Source organism: Giraffa tippelskirchi, chromosome 13 (genome assembly GCF_054371585.1).
Source record: "Giraffa tippelskirchi isolate mGirTip1 chromosome 13, T2T-mGirTip1v1.2.pri, whole genome shotgun sequence".
NCBI lineage: Eukaryota > Metazoa > Chordata > Mammalia > Artiodactyla > Giraffidae > Giraffa > Giraffa tippelskirchi.
The window spans coordinates 32,071,777-32,087,694 of NC_137287.1; the positions used below are offsets into that span (position 1 = coordinate 32,071,777).

Genomic DNA, 15,918 nt, shown 5'->3' on the forward strand with positions numbered 1-15,918 from the left:
CATGGTTTCTGTCTTTGAGGATCCCTGAATCTAAGAACATAGTGTTTCTCTTGTATCAGTTAGCGCTTGCTGTGTAACAAACCATCCTGAAATGCACAGGCACATCCCAATTCATTGCCCTTCACTTGATTGCACTTTGCAGATTCTGTGTTTTTGTGTTTTTGTTTTTTTATAAATTAAAGGTTTGTGGCCACCCCACGTTGAACAAGTCCGTCAACACCATTTTCCCAACAGGGTTTGCTCATTTTGTGTGTGTCACATTTTGATAATTCTCTCAATATTTCAAATTTTTCATTGTTACTATATTTGTTATGTGATCTGTGATCTTTGATGTTAGGACCACGATTTGCTAAAGTCTCAGATGATGGGGGCTTCCCTGGTGGTTCAGGCAGTAGAGCATCTGCCTGCAATGCGGGAGACCTGGGTTTGATCCCTGGGTCGGGAAGATCCCCTGGAGAAGAAAATGGCAACCCACTCCAGTACTCTTGCCTGGAAAATTCCATGGATGGAGGAGCCTGGTAGCATACAGTCCATGGGATTGCAAGGAGTAGCACACGACTGAGCAACTTCACTTTAGATGATGGTCAGCAATTTTTGTAGTAGAGGATTTTAAAATTCAGGCATCTACATTGTTTTTCTTTTAGGCATAATGCTATTGCACACTTAATAGACTACAGTGTAGTGTAAACATGGCTTTTTTAAAAACTTTGTTTTTTAATATTTATTTATTTTGTCTGCGCTGGGTCTTTGTTGCTGCCCACAGGCTTTCACAGGCTTTCTTTAGCTGTGGCAAGCAGGGACTACTCTCAATTTGCAGTGCACAGGCTTCTCATTGCAATGAGTTCTCTTATTGCGGAACACGGGCTTCTGAGTACACGTTCAGTAGTCGTGGTGTATCGGCTTAGTTGCCCTGCAGCATGTAGGATGTTAGTTCACTGGCCAGGGATCAGACCTCTGTCCCCTGCCTTGGCAGACAGATTCTGAACCAGTGGACCACCAGGGAAGTCCCATGTAACTTTTATATGCACTGGGAAACAAACAAACAAAAATCACGTGACTCTGTTGGGATATTTGCTCTATTGAGGTGGTCTGGAACTGAGCCTGTAATATCTCAGAGGCCATAATGTCTTAAAAGAGAAAACATTTATTTAGTTCAAGATTCTGCAGGTGGGCAGTATGGCCTAGGCTCAGCGGGGCTCTCTCACATCTCTGTGGCCAGCTGGGGGGTCAGCTAGGAACTGGCTGATCTTGGTGGCTCTTGCTGGAGAAAAGCTCATCTCTGCTCCACGCAGTCTCCTACCATCCATCAGGCCTGGCTGGGCTCGCTCCTGTGGTAGCCCAGATAGGAGGTACATGAGGCCTCTTGAGTCCCGGGCTCAGAACTGGCCCTTTTGCTGCCTTCTGTTGATAAAAGAAATCACCCAGGTTCGGTGGGTGGGGAAAGAGATTCCACTTCTTAATAAGAGGATTCGATTTGCTAATAACATTTAGTTAAAACCTTTTGCACGTATGAACATGAGAAATCTTGGTCTGTATTTTTCCTGTTGTGGAATGTGTTGCCTGGTTTGAGGATCAGGGTGATCGCTGCAGGCCTCATAGGATGAATTGGGAGCCATTCCCTCCTCTTAGATTTGTTTGGAATGTGTGTGTAGAGTTGGTGGTATTGATGTTGTTGCCGTTTAGTCACTAAGTCGTGTCTGACTCTTTGCAATCCCATGGACTGTAGCCTGTCAGGCTCCTCTGTCCGTGGGATTTCTCAGGCATGAATACTGGAGTGGGTTGCCATTTCGTCCTTCAAGAGATCTTCCCGACCCAGGCATTGAACCTGCATCTCCTGCATTGGCAGGCAGATTCTTTACCACTGAGCCACCAGGTAAGTCCAGAGTTGGTATTATTCTTCCTTAAATGTTTGACAGAATTCACCAGTGAAGCCATCTGGGCCTGGAGTTTTCTCTTCGGGAAGGGACTCCAGAGCCTTGATAAATACTTCTTTCTTCTTGTGTGGCCAAACGGGAAGGAAAAGTCTGGCTCCACTTCTTTATTTATTTATTTTTCAATATGTTTTTTTCTGTTGAAGTGTAGTTGATTTACAATGTTTGTTAACATTTTTTGACTTCTTAGCACAGCCCCTTGCCTGAACCACCACCCATCACGTTTTTACCTTCATCTGGACCCTCTCCTTTTCCTTTTTAATTTAATACATTAATTTCTAAAAACTTTTAATTTTGTATTGGAGTACAGTGTTATGATAGATTTAGGTGAACCACGAAGGGACTCAGCCATCATATACATGTATCCATTCTCCCCCAAACTGCCCTCCCATCCAGGCTGCCACATAACATTGAGCAGATTTCCCCGCAGGACTTCCTTGGTGGCTCAGACAATAAAGAGTCTGCCCGCAGTGCAGGAGACCCGAGTTTAATGCCTGGGTCGGGAAGATCCCCTGGAGAAGGAAATAACAACCCACTCCAGTATTTTTGCCTGGGAAATCCCATGGATAGAGGAGCCTGGTTGGGCTACAAGTCCATGGGTCGCAAAGAGTCAGACACGACTTAGCGATTAAACAGCAACATACAGTAGGTCCTTCTTATCCATTTTAAATACAGCAGTGTGTACAAGGACCCTGTCCTTTTCTCACCGGGCTTCTCCAGCAGCTTCCCCCAATTCTCCTCCTCACTCATCCTTCTGATCGTGGAATGTTTTTCTTCTAGAGGCAGGTCTTATTCCTCTCCTGCTTCCAAGCCCGCCCCATCTCCCCACTGCCTCTAGGGTAACACTCAAACTTACAAGCCCCATCGAGCGTCTCACCCGGCGTGGAGTTCTGGCTCAGCCTGGGGGCCCTGCCCAGCCCTTCTCATGCTCACTCTGGTGATACTTCTGTGCCTCAGAGCATCCTGTTCCCTTTGCCTGCAACACCCTGTCCCCACGGCTCTGCCTGGCAAGCCGCCCGGCCTCTGAGACTCAGCCCAGATGTCACTTCTTCCATGAAGACTCAGATGCTGCCCCCACCCTAACACAGGGCTAGTCACCCCTTCCTCTGCGTTCTCATAGCATGCATGTCATCACATCATGCTTATTTATTTATATGTCCTGATCTTTATGTACCGGGCAGCTCCCAGGAGCTGAGGAGCCTGCCTTTCTCACCTGTGTGTCACCAGGACCTAGGGATTGTAGACACTCTGTGAATGCTGGTTGCCTGATTAATTGCTCTTTTTAAAAACAACAGGGCCCTGGTTCCATGGTGTAATGGTGAGCACTCTGGATTCTGAATCCAGTGACCCGAGTTCGAGTCTCGGTGGGACCTTTCTCTTTTTTGGACTTTCCTGGTGGCTCAGACGGTAAAGTGTCTGCCTACAATGTGGAAGGCCCAGGTTCTAATGAAAACAATAGAGCACCTATGGCTGATTCATGTTGATATATAGCAGAAATCAACACAATATTGTAAAGCAATTATCCCTCAATTAAAAATAAATAAATTTTAAAAAAACAGTGGGGGAATTCCCTGGCAGGCGAGGGGTTAGGACTCCATGCTTCACTGCCGGGGACCTGGGGTTCAATCCCTGATCAGAAAAAAAGACAACTCCCCCCCAAAATGGGTGACAGGCCAGTGCTCCAAAGGCTGGGGTTTGAGCCCTGACTCTGCCACCTGCTAACTGGATGATGGGGACGAAGCCCTCAACTTGACTTCTTGCCTGCAAAGTGGATCCTAGTCCTTGCCCATCCTTATGATGGGGCTGTCACTTCACTGACAGGTATTTTTATCCCGTGTGCAGTGAAGGGAAGTGCTTTCAGCCTGGAGGCCTCATGAGTGACTTTGTGCTCTGCTTCCCGTGTCCCCAGTGTGTGTCACAAAGCGTGACCCACATTGTGGTCCTAGAGTGAGGGCAGATAATGACGACCAGCCTCCAAAGCCACGTGTGGACCCAAGACTTTGAACCGATCTCTTGATCAGGACGGAGGATACCTGGATCCCAAAAGGGAAGAGAAATTCAGATTTAGGGTGGGCAAGACTTACGGTTTCTCTGATGCCAGATTGTCTGTCTTCAGATCCCAGCTCCAGCCTCTGCTAGCTTTGTGATCTTTGGGAAGGTGCTTAAGCTCTCTGAGCCTTATTTTCTTTACCTAACTATTGCACCTGTATCATAGCTGTTTTGGTGAAGAATGCCTAAGTTAATACATGGAATGAGCTTAGAACACTGCCTGTCACATTCCAGGCAATAAATATCAGCTATCGTTATCGTCAATGCTGTGGTTATCATTATTCCAGTGGATTGAAAGGCTGAGGTCTACACAGACAGAACCATCCTCAGTGGCTTCTGCCCTGGAGCACTGCCAAATCCAGTGTCCTCGGCCTGTTGCCATATTTGGACAGAGCCAAGCGTCGGCTTTGTGCCCAGAAACCCCAACCGCAGTGAGCACAAAGCAGGGCCGCCTGGGGCCAAAGGGCTTCCGCCATCCCCAGGTCATCTCGACCGCCTGGCGATCCCAGGCTGGCTGGTGTCCAGAGACGAGGACCGGAGGCTGAGCTGACCTCTGCCTTCCTGAAAACAGGCCAAAGCTGCTGTCCCCTCTGAGTGCCAGGGGAGCTGGGTTGCGGGTGCTGGGTTCCAGCCAGCCTGGGGGGGAACCGCCGGCTTCAGAGTGGGCCTGGGGATGCCCCTGGCCGCGTGGCCTTCCCCAACCTGCTGGGCAGGAGCTGTAGGCGGAGCCCTTCTGGACCGGGGGACCTCAGACACCAAACATCGCAGGTCTGTTTTGCAAAGTTCTAGAGCTCAGGACTGTCCTTTTGCTTACAATTCCGGGAAAAGGCTGCAGCTCAGCTGAGAATGGGCCGTGGCGTAAATGGTAGGAAGAACCCCTGAGGGCGGGGTTGGAATCAGGTGGACAAGTGGTCATCTCACAGCATGTTCTCGCCCCGCGGGAAGCCGCCACCCTCTGGCTCCCCTGCACGTAATGACTGAGGCCAAAGCAGCTTCCTTTAGCTGCAGCAGGCAGGTCCGTGCTTCTTGCGGTGGGGGCTTGTGTTTTTGTGAAGGAGAAGGGGAGGGGACACTCACATCGCCCTGGGGAAGGTCCCTTGGCCTCTCTTCACCTGAAAGACCCTGTCGGTGATGTCCCACCATAAACGACAAATAAGATGGTGCTCTGGGGGGAATGGGGGGCCAGTGAGTCAGCAGCAGGACTTTCTCCACACACAGTGCTGGACGTGCAGCACACACACACACAGAGACTCAGACACAGAGACACACAGAGGCACATAAACACACACACAGACATACACACAGAGACAAAGACACACAGAGACACACAGAGACACAGACACAAATACACAGACACAACACACGCAGACACATATGCGGAGAGACATACAGACACACACAGACACATATACAGAGAGACATACAGACACACACAGACACAAATACGCAGACATGTACAGACACATACACAGAAACACACAGAGACACACACATAGACACACACAGACACACACAAAGACACAGATACACAGAAACATACAGACATACATGCACACAGACACAAATACAGACACACACACAAACACAGAGACACAGACACAGAGACACACAAACACACACGCACACATAGACACACACATAGAGTCACAAGACACACACACAGACACAAACACATTTCAAGCAAAGCCGGGTCCAAGGTGTAGCAGGAGGGCACCTCTGCTCAGGAAGCATTGAGGAGATGCCAGTTCTTGCTGTATCCTGGTTGTTATCTGAGGTCTGGAGGGACATTTCTGGGAGTACCGTCCCTTATCCCAAACCATCAGCCTTTTTTCTTTTTAAACCATCAGCCTCTAGAACTTGAAATTCACTGACCCACGCACACTCGGTGCTGGTGCAGAATCCCCGGGGCCCCATCTCCACCTCCCGGTGCCTCTCCCCTCCACCCCCTTCATTCCAGGACTGACGCCCAGAGGATGCTTGCTCCTGCTCAAAGAAACACATTTCCTGCTCCTTCTATTCCAGCTACTGATTCTTTTTCCTTAAAAAATCTGAAGTTCTAGTATCTTGTGTTCTCTCTTATTTCTTGTGACTATTTTTCTGGCTGTTTTGTAGAATGGGGAGTAGTTAGGCCTTCAGTCTGAACTTACTGCACCATGATTCCTACAAGGCACCTAAATCAAGGTGGGGGATCCAGGTGAGACATCCCACCTGAGTTTCTGGGTGGAAAGGAAGCACATGGTGATAAATTTCGAAAACAGAACAGACTCCATTCTCTTGTGTCTGAATAAATTCCCTTCAAGGAAAGTACTCTATCCAAAGTCCAAACCAATCTCAGAGTAGATCAATAAAGACAACACATGCTTCAGCTGGGCTGAAGAAGTAATAGGATTAAAAGTGCAAGAAACTCTATTTTTAGTACAAATGACAACTAAAGCATGGTTTTTAATCAAGCCCTCTCTTGGTTAGCACAGTCACATCTCAACTTTAGCTAATGGCCAGGGCAGAGAGACATTGCCTTCCAAAACCCCTCCTGCCTCATACAGAGGTTGCGGGAAATCCAGCCAAAGGGAAGGATACAAAGATGACCTGGGGGACTTCCCTGGTGCCAGTGGTTAAGAATCTGCCATCCAACGCAGGGGATGTGGGTTCAATTCTTGGCCAGGGAACTAAGACCCCACGTGCCATGGGGCAACTAAGCCTGTGCCCTGCAACTACTCAGCCCTCACGCCACAGCTAGAGAGAAGCCCATGCGCCACAACAAAGATCCAACACAGCCAAATAAATTAATGTTTTTAAACAGATGACTTGATGCTGCCTGTGCCCTGATGCCTTCTTTTTATTAAGCCCTAAGCATGGGAGGCAGGAAAGTGGGTAGCAGGGAAAGTGTCCTGGATTTGGAATTAGAAAAAGAGGGGTTAGAGTCTGTGAACTTTGGTGAATCATGTGACGCCTTTGTGAGCCTCAGTCTTTCATCTGTAAAATGGGGATAATGACACCTTGCTCTGCCAGCTTCAGAGAGTTGACCCAGAGATCCAATGCAAGATACGCATTGTAAACTGCAACTTGACCTTTAATCATGAGGAGTCTCATTTCGTGTGGGATGCCCCTCTGGGCACCACCCCCTCCCCAGGGGGCTTTATCTCCTACACACCTTGATGCTGGCATCCTGTGCCCTGGACATAGGAGAAATTTGCTGGTCTCGCGTGAAGGATGTTTGTCTTGTTTCTCCTGTGACAGGGAAAGCTGCTGAGGCTGCACCTGACAGAGAGCAGAGGTGGACAGAGTTGGGAGAGAGGGACTGCTGGAGATAGTATCCTGCAAAGGAGGAGTCGAATCACAAGCCCATAACTGAAACCCTGCATTACTTTGCATCTGGGGTTCTGCAGTAGAAGTCTTGGAGTGATGAGTTTAGGAAGAACTGAAGAAATGGGGGACATAGATGGAGCCATAGAGGGAGCAGGGAAAAGACAATTAGTAATGCTCAGGAAAAGAAGAGTTTTGAAGAAAAAGGTGCATGGTACCCTAGTTGGCTCTGCAGTGTATGACATTTACATGGTCATAGCATAAATGAGAATTACTGATGTATGAAAAGACTGTATTGCCTTCCCAAGTGGCGCTAGTGGTAAAGAACCCACCTGCCAATGCAGGAGACATAAGAAATGCGGGTTTGATCCCTGGGTCGGGAAGATACCTGGAGGAGAGCATGGCAACCCACTCCAGTACTCTTGCCTGGAAAATCCCTATGGACAGAAGAGCCTGGCAGGCTACAGTCCATGGGGTAGCAAAGAGTTGGACACAACTGAAGTGACTTAGCCCGCTCACACAAGACTGTATCGGAATGGCGGGGTAGGAAGGTGGAGGGTGATGATGATGAAAACACTCAGGAAGTCTGTATTGTTTGTAATAGATGAATCAGGAAAGAGAAGTGTATGAATATTGTTTGGACATACAAAACTGCTGGGAAAAGAAACAGCTGAAAAGGTTAGAAGTGATTGCTTCAGGGGATCAGGACTGGGGCAGGGGCAGAGACTGTGGTTTTCATTATATGCCTTTGCTTCTATTATCTTACCCCCACCGCTTAATTATCACATTATGTCGATCAAAACATATTTTTAAAAGAGAAGTTCAGCAAATTGTGGGACTTTGATTTCTAGACAGGAACTTGAGAAACTCAACTCGTACAGTCTCCCAACTGTACGTTTACCTTTACATTCAGACTGGCTCAGAGGGTAAAGTGTCTGCCTGCAATGCAGGAGAGACCAGGGTTCGATCCCTGGGTCAGGAAGATCCCCTGGAAAAGAAAATGGCAACCCACTCCAGTACTCTTGCCTGGAAAATCTCATGGATGGAGAAGCCTGGTAGGCTGCAGTCCACGGGGTCACAAAGAGTTGGACCCGACTGAGCAACTTCACTTTCACTTTCAGACAGGTACACGCCCTGCCGCTCAGACTGCCCTGCTCAATGCCTGAAGAAATCACAAAAGGAGAAACAACATCTTTCAGACCGCCTGGTGACATTTGTGCTTGGAAATGGCAGAGGCTTTGGGGAAATAGTCGTTGACCATTGAGAGACTGCTGGGCGCCTTCTGAGGGGTCTCCCACTGAGGTCAGAAGGGCAGTTGGAGTCAGGGCCAGGAGACTCCCTGGTTCTGCTCTTGCCTCTGCCTTGCCATGGGATCTCAATGTGTTATAGCCCTTTCTAGCTACAGTTCCTGCCTCTGGACCCAGGGCCTTGAGTTTTCCCAGGGCTTTTATATAGTTCTACATTTCTAGAAATGACAGCAAATAGCTTTCTGTGCGCCGAGCACAGCAGGGAACAGAGGGGCAATGGATAACAATTGCGTGAACAAATAAGATACTTTCGGACAGTGAAGATCCTCCGAAGAAAACTGTATAACTCTTAATTATGTCGAATTGGTTCGTAATGCTTTTCAGGTCCACGATATTCTTCGACTTCTCTGTACATTCATTCAGTTAATTTCTGAGAGTTCGATATTGAAACTCCAACTAAAAATCTTAATTTATCTACTTAAATATATAGTGGAACTATATGTAACTTTGTTCTGTATTTTCCAGGTCTCCTGTAAATGTTATCATATTTTCATAATTTAAAAAATAAAAAAAGGAAAGAAAATAAGCCAGGGGGATGGGATAGATACCGCGGAGATAGATACTGGAGGAGCGTGGCTATTGGGTGATCAGGATCCAAGATCCTGCAGAGAGGATGCTTAGCTTGAGACCTGGACAGTGTGAGAGAGAGCCAGCTGAAGGTAGAGGGGACATGGTACTCCTGGGAACCGTGCTCCAAGGAACCGAGACCAGACCCAGCTGGCCGAGCGCTGAAGCCCACGAGGACAAGGGGAGGCAAGAGGGATTCGCATTCAGTATGACGTTTTTGGAAAGGAAAATAAATTTTTGTGAATGGCAAAGATAAATTTGATGCCACACCCTGGGTTTGGTGGGCCAACCTTCACCCAACATCTAGCCCATGGAGCTGTCTGTTCTTCAGTATCTCCGAGAGGGTCCATGAGACACAGGGCAGGAGTGAAACATGGGAAGGAGAGACCACCGCTGGGGAGAGCCGTGGATATGGCAGAGGCTGGTCTGTATAGGCCAGAATTATACTTCCAGGGGAACTGAGGGATGTTATTAACTCAAAAAAAAAAAAAAAAAAAACACAGGATGTCAAGGCTTATCCACCCACACAGTCCTCACTGAACAGTTGGTCCCGTACTTTATACTCCTTGAAGACCTTCTGAAGATCAAGGCTGGCACAGTGTCCAGTATTGCTTGCAGTAAATTAAATTTGATTTAAATTGAATTGAAAATTAAAAGTAAAATAAAGTAAATCTACTTTCCTTTGACCCAACACCCCTACTTCTAAGAATCTGACCCTCAGAAGCACTAACACAAGCATGCCAAGAAATAAGTACAAGGATGTTCACGGCAGTGTAGTTTGGAGTAGCAAAAAGTCTGGAAATGCCCTAAATAGTCATCACTGGGGAACTAGTGGAGTAGATGTTGGCATCACCACCCAACAGAACCCCAGGCAACCATTTCAAGAATGAGGTGGACTCACATGCGGGGGGAAAAAAATGATCTCTAGGGATATTATCAAGTGAGGAAAAACTAGGTTGGAGGATGGGTTCTCAGTTCCACAACCCTGCCCCCATCCCCCGCCGAGCCCTGGACACCCAAGCCAAGGGAAACTGGAGCTCTGGGAGACAGACATACCGACTCATTATCTAGGGACGAAGTGTGGGGAAGGACAAAGAAAAAACCTTGTGAGGGAGCCTGTCAGTAGCTGAGCTCCACCAATCCAGAAAGTGGACACGGATGCACCCTCCAATCAGAATCAAAGGAGTTGAGTGAGGGGCGGGACCTGAGGCCAAGACTGTTGCCCTGGTGCAGCTCCCTCCACACTGGAAACCAGAGGAGTGGGGAATAAGTGTTCCCACCTAACAAATATTTCTGGAAGGATACACAGGAAACTGGGAGAGTGGGTCCCTAAAGGAAAGGAGCTTGAAGACTGAGTCAGGGCTAGTGGTGAAGGGGGATTTATTTTGGTATAGAGATGCAAGAGCAGAGGGTCGTTTTTTAGTCTCTCTTCAAGGTTCATGGGTTTTTTCTAGGTATGAATAATTGCCTCCAAAGGGTCTGGTGAGGTTACCAAGCCATGCCTCAGGTCTGAAAGTTTTGTCATTGATTTACCCCGTTTTGTTTTTCACTGGGGATCTGAATTCCAGACACCATCCCTGGGGAGAGGGGGCATGTAGCTCCGAGGGTAAAGCATCTGCCTACAATGCGGGAGACCCGGGTTCGGTCCCTGGGTCAGGAAGATCCCCTGGAGAAGGCAATGGCAACCCAATCCAGTACTCTTGCCTGGAAAATCCCAGGGGCGGAGAAGCCTGGCAGGCTACAGTCCATGGGGTCGCAAAGAGTCGGACAGGACTGAGCGACTTCACTTTCTTTCTTTCACTTTCACTGGGGAGAACTAAGTAGGTGACATTTGCTTCTCTTCTCCCTAATTTTCCTGGACTCTTAACGGTTCAAGCCAATCAGTAGCCACCTTTGTATGCCCCTAGACTTTTCTCTTACACCGGTCTCAAGACCTTATTTAACCTCTCATAAAAACTTGCTCTTCTCTGTAGGAGCTTATTTCTAATGTCTGGGATTACAACTGAAATCACTCCCAGGTGTTAAAGCAGTGCTTCTCAGACACTAGGCATTTGAGAACCATCTTCAGGATTTTTGCTAACATTGAAGACCACCTGCCCTTTTATTTACATAATATTTTTCTTAAAAAAAAATTTTTTTTAACTTTTTTATTTTGTGTTGGGATATAGCTGATTGACAATGTTGTGATAGTTTTAGGTGAACAGTGAAGGGACTCAACCATAGATATACATGTATCCATTCTCCCCCATAATTTTTCTTAAATGATTCACTAAAACGTCAATAAAGTTGTTTTAAAAGGTGACTTTCTATCACTACTATAAATGCTATTACTTCTTATAAAAAGAAAGAACTTCAAAAATAAATATAATAAAGTCTAAAAATATTGTTAAATTCTAGCTATGCTCTGTGGCCAGTCCAAAGGTCTGCTTTTTCTTTGTGTTTAAAGGAAAATTGCTAAGTGTTAAGAGACAGGCTTCCCCTGGTAGCTTAGTCGGTAAAGAATCTCCCTGCAGTGCAGGAGACCCAGGTTTGATCCCTGGGTTGGGAAGATTCCCTGAGAAGGAAATGGCAAACCACTCCAGTACTCTTGCCTGGAAAATCCCATGGACAGAGGAACCTGGCAGGCTACAGTCCATGGGATTACAAGAGTCAGACACGACTTAGCGACTAAACCACTACCACAGAGACAGGCCAGCACCAAGCCGCATCTTTTTCCTTGATGGACTTGGAAAGATTAGAATGGGGACTTTATTACTATGTGCTTCACTGTTATGTAATGCCATGTTAATAAACCATCCAAAGTCATGCCCTATAACATTTGAATTTCACACTTTAGGGAAGAGTTAAAGTCTTTGTTTCCTGTTTCAGAAAGGTTTAGTTATGCATCCTTATGTATTTATGCCATCTGAACTGAACAATATGTAAAGCTATTATCACCCTGGAATTACTGGCACTGCTTGTGATGCTGGCATTTTGGCCTTCCAGTTGATATTGAAGTAACGTGGCATTCAGTGTGGTAATGCCCCTTTTTTTGTGAGGATCAGAAATGCAACTACTTGAAGGCAGCATAGGATGGCAGCTAAGAATGACGCAGGCCTGGACAAAGGGGAATTTGTCCTTTTTGAAAGAATTGGAAGAATCTGTGAGCTGGTTCATTGAGTTCTTCCAAGTGATGATGCGCACACAGAATGGCGGCTGGGAACTTGGCTCCTGGATCATTGCTCATGAGTCCTGGGTCTCAGAGAGCAGCCCCGGTGTGAGCTCATGAGCCTTGGCCAGTCTCATGAGGGAATAATGTGTCCTGTGAGTGAGAGTGAGCAGAGAAAGGGTGGAGGGTTTTGTGCAATGCCTCTCTCTAAGTGAGAGAGTTAGTGTCAGAAAAAGGCTATTTTATTCTTTTTAAAAAATGTTATTGAAGTATAATTGATTTACAGTGTGTTAATTTCTGCTATACAGCAAAGTGATTCAGTTATATATATACATATACACTTTTTTTATCTTCTTTTCCATCGTGGTGTATCACAGGATATTGGATATAGTTCACTGTGTTATACAGTAGGACCTTGTTATTTATCCATTCTATATACAATAGTTTGCATCTGCCAATCCTGAACTCCCAATCTTTCCCTCCCTACCCCTTGGCAACCACAAGGCTGTTCTCTAAGTCTGTGAGTCTGTTTCTTTTTCGTAGATCTGTTCATTTCCGTTGTATTTTAGATTACACATATAAGTGATAGCATATGGTATTTGTCCAAAAAAGCCTATTTTAAGTGATTCTATTTCAGAAATATCAGTAGATGCTCAAACTATTGGGGTGACATTTTAATGAGAGACTGGATCTTAAAGTTGACTCAAAATATCTCCCTAAATGTGCTACAACAGGGGTGAACCTAGAAAATACTACCAAATGAAAGAAGCCAGACACAAAAGGACAAATCTTGTGTCATTTCATTTTTTATGAAATATCCAGAATCAGCGAATCCATAGACAGAAAGCAGAGTAGTGGTTGCTGGGTGCTGAGTGGAGGGAGGAAGGGGGAGTGTCTCCTTAATGGGTACAAGGTTTCCTTTCAAGGAGAGGAAGTGTTCTGGAACTAGACAGTGGTGATGGATGTACAACCTTGTGAATGTACTAAATGTCATTAGTAGTACATTTTAAAATGATGTGCATTTTTATCACAGTTTAAAAAATACCTCCCCAGAAGTTACTTTTTAATTACAAAGGGAAAGTGCACAATGGAGAAATCTGGTGACCTTAACCCCTTAATCAAAGTCAGCATCACCAATAATGGACAGCCTCCTGGTGGAACACACCAAGGTCACATGAGTGTGTAATATTCTTGCCAAAAGAACATGCTGCTGCTGCTAAGTCGCGTCAGTCGTGTCCGACTCTGTGCAACCCCATAGACGGAAGCCCACCTGGCTCCCCCGTCCCTGGGATTCTCCAGGCAAGAACACTGGAGTGGGTTGCCATTTCCTTCTCCAGTGCATGAAGGTGAAAAGTGAAAGTGAAGTCGCTCAGTCGTGTCTGACTCTTAACGACCCCATGGACTGCAGCCTACCAGGCTCCTCTGTCCATGGGACTTCCCAGGCAAGAGTACTGGAGTGGGGTGCCATTGCCTTCTCCAGCCAAAAGAACATACCCTGAATCTAATCATTAGGAAGCATTTAAAAATGGAGACTTTCATGTACTGATGAACCTATTTGCAGGGCAGTAATGGAGACATAGACATAGAGAACAGACTTATGGACACAGCGGGGGCGGGGGCGGGGAGGGGAGGGGAGAAAGGAGAGAGTGGAACGTATGGAGAGAGCAACGTGGAAACATATATATTACCCTGTGTAAAGTAGATAGCCAATGAGAATTTGCTGTGTGACTCAGGAAACTCAAACAAGGGCTCTGTAACAACCTAGAGGAGTGGGATGGGGAGAGAGATGGTAGGGAGGTTCAAGAAGGAGAGGACATGGGTATCAGTTCAGTTCAGTCACTCAGTGGTGTCTGACTCTTTGCGACCCCATGGACTGCAGCACGCCAGGCCTCCCAACACCGACTCCCGGGGCTTGCTCAGATTCATGTCCATCGAGTCGGTGATGCCATCCAACCATCTCTTCCTCTGTCCTCTGTCGTCCCCTTCTCCTGCCCTCAATCTTTCCCAGCATCAGGGTTTTTTCCAATGAGTCAGCTCTTCCCATCAGGTGGCCGAAGTATTGGAGTTTCAGTTTCAGCATCAGTCCTTCCAATGAATATTCAGGACTGATTTCCTTTAGGATTGACTGGTTTGATCTCCTTGCAGTCCAAGGGACTCTCAAGAGCCTTCTCCAACACCACAGGTCAAAAGCATCAGTTCTTCGGCACTCAGCTTTCTTTATAGTCCAGCTCTCACATCCATATATGATGACTGGAAAAACCATAGTTTTGACTAGATGGACCTTTGTCGGCAAAGTAATGTCTCTGTTTTTTAACATGCTGTCTAGTTTGGTCGTAGCTTTTCTTCCAAGGAGCAAGTGTCTTTTAATTTCATGGCTGCAGTCACCATCTGTAGTGATTTTGGAGCCCAAGAAAATGAAGTCTGTCACTGTTTCCATTGTTTTCCCATCTATTTGCCATGAAATATTTGCCATGAAATGCTATGGCTGATTCATGTTGATGTTTAGCAGAAACCAACACGATATTGTAGAGCAATTATCCTTCAGTTAAAAATAAATAAATTTAATTATAGTAAATAAATATGCTGCAAGGATATATTGTACAGCACAGGGAATACAGCCAGTATTTTATAATAACTTTAAATGGACTATAATCTCTAAAAATATCGAATCACTGTGTTGCATACTTGAAACTCAAATAATATTGTGAATCAACTATACTTCAATTTTGAAAGGAAATATATTTAAATTCTTGTTTAAGTTTCAATATATTCTATGCCTCTAGAAAAAAAGGAAGAAAGGAGACTTTCTACAAAATAAATGGTCAGTACTCTAATATCAGTGCTAGGAAGGCCAAGAAAGGCTGAGGAACCATAAAGAGATATGACAACAAAATGCAATGCATTATCTTGGATTTGACCTGGACCAAAGAAATAGCTAAGGCCATTACTGAGATTATTGGAGAAATTTAAATATGGACTGTAGATGAGATAAAAGTACTATATAATGTAAAATTGGGGGGATTAACATGCTGTGATTATGTACAGTGATGGCCTTGTTTTTTCAGAGATGCACACTGAAATATTTAGACATAAAGTATGGCATAGACAGAGTGAGTGAGTGAGAGTTGCTCAGTCATGTCCGACTCTTTGCGATCCCATGGATTGTAGCCTGCCAGGCTCCTCTGTCCATGGGATTTCCCAGACAAGAATACTGGAGTGGGTTGCCAGTTCCTTCTCCAGGGGATCTTCCCAATGCAGGGACTGAACACAGGTCTCCTGCATTGCAGGCAGATTCTTTACCATCTGAGCCACCACGGAAGCCTACTATTAAGAGACATTTCTAAGTATAAAGACAGGTCCACTTAAAAAGTATCAGCAGGTACATGCTTGACTTTATCTTATCATCTATAGACAATACGTTAGAGTATGTAATGAAGCCCATACATCTTTTCCAAAGTAATACCCAAGACAGAAGTAGCAATAAATTTATAAATGACAGTCATCAATCAGATGAAATAATTTAGATGAAGCTTATCTCTCTCAAAGAGATGGCATAGGCAACCTACTCTCAAATGGTGCAGAACACAGTGTGTGTGGGGCCAGGATGGGGTAT

The 15,918-nt window shown here is 45.9% G+C and overlaps 1 protein-coding gene, 1 long non-coding RNA gene and 1 other non-coding gene across 6 annotated transcripts in view; 2 read left to right on the plus strand and 1 right to left on the minus strand.

Annotated features, from left to right (window-relative positions):
• Positions 1–15,918, plus strand: part of EMP2 (epithelial membrane protein 2) — a 41,277-nt gene that overhangs the window by 14,994 nt on the left and 10,365 nt on the right. The gene's annotated exons all lie outside the window — the stretch shown is intronic.
• Positions 1,125–10,250, minus strand: LOC145532983 (uncharacterized). Its single transcript, XR_014073739.1, has 3 exons — positions 10,214–10,250; positions 7,132–7,238; positions 1,125–1,401 (listed from the first exon to the last, which is right to left on the minus strand). It is a non-coding gene; the product is annotated as an uncharacterized LOC145532983 (long non-coding RNA).
• Positions 3,233–3,304, plus strand: TRNAQ-CUG (transfer RNA glutamine (anticodon CUG)). Its single transcript has one exon. It is a non-coding gene; the product is annotated as a tRNA-Gln (tRNA).